Source organism: Panthera tigris, chromosome C2 (genome assembly GCF_018350195.1).
Source record: "Panthera tigris isolate Pti1 chromosome C2, P.tigris_Pti1_mat1.1, whole genome shotgun sequence".
NCBI classification, from domain to species: Eukaryota; Metazoa; Chordata; class Mammalia; order Carnivora; family Felidae; genus Panthera; species Panthera tigris.
In genome coordinates, this window is record NC_056668.1 from 141,054,095 (window position 1) to 141,055,205 (window position 1,111).

Consider the following 1,111-nt stretch of genomic DNA (forward strand, 5'->3'; position numbering starts at 1 on the left):
TGTACGTCTGGATAGCTGTAATTTCCCTCAACTGTGTATTTATTCTCTTTATACCAGTCATGACAAGGCAGTTACCAAAGATACTCATTTAATCCCTGTGCCATACTGTACTTTCTATAGAGGCTCTAGCAAGTGACAGGCTTTACTGTAGAGAAAGCCTTCTGGTCAGTGTGATTGCTCAGAGCATGACAGCTCCTTCTGCTGTAAAACATGATTTGGGGAGAAAGGCTTTTGCTCAGAAACAATGTAGTTTAGCCTAGTCAGTTAATGAAAAAGTGGAATGCTGGGAGATGTAATTTCATCATGTGGAAAACTTTCGGCGTATTATCTCATCCACTCACCAAATGCGGTCTTGCAATTAAAATCCCTCCATATACCAGCAGATGGAATTTTATGCAAGCACACATAGATGTGTGCCAGGAGAGTAAGAGAAGTTCCACAGCACAGCTGCCTCCTCTACCTGACATAGGACTGAAAGAACCAAATTTATAAGTGAGTGCTTGCCAGACGGCAGACCTCTCAGCTTAGCCAATTATGTAAATGGAACTGGAAGAATGATTTGTACCAGGCACAGTTTCGGACGAAAGCCCCATTGTTGTAAAGCCCTATCCTTGGTCTACGTCGTTTTCAAAGTTTTTTGCTTTCTTTCCACTTTTGATTTGACTTTCCTGGCTTCTGGAGAAGCAGCTGTGGGTGTACAGAGTAAGACCTTTCTTAAATTGATAATCTTCATAAAGGCATAAGATCGGCAGAAACGGTGCTCAATTCGGCAGCACGTGCACTTTTAAAATGAACCATACAGAGAAGATTAGCATGGCTTCTGCTCAAGGATGACAACACAAATTCGTGAAGCGTTTCATATTAAAAAATCAGCAGAAACGTTGGGATTAAAAATTTTTGTTTTTAAGTTTATTTTTTTGAGAGAGACAGAGACAGCATGAGTCGGGGAGGGGCAGAGAGAGAGAGGGAGAGAGAGAGAATTCCAAGCAGACTCCGTGCTGTCAGCACAGAGCCCAGTGTGGGGCTTGGACCCATGAACTGTGAGATCATGACCTGAGCCAAAACCAAGAGTCAGACGCTTAACCAGACTGAGCCACCCAGGGGCCCCATG

The 1,111-nt window shown here is 43.4% G+C and overlaps 1 non-coding gene across 1 annotated transcript; it reads left to right on the forward strand.

Annotated features, from left to right (window-relative positions):
- Nucleotides 1-757: 757 nt before the first annotated feature.
- On the forward strand, nt 758-866 carry LOC122230819. Its single transcript, XR_006207903.1, has one exon. It is a non-coding gene; the product is annotated as a U6 spliceosomal RNA (small nuclear RNA).
- Nucleotides 867-1,111: the final 245 nt, after the last annotated feature.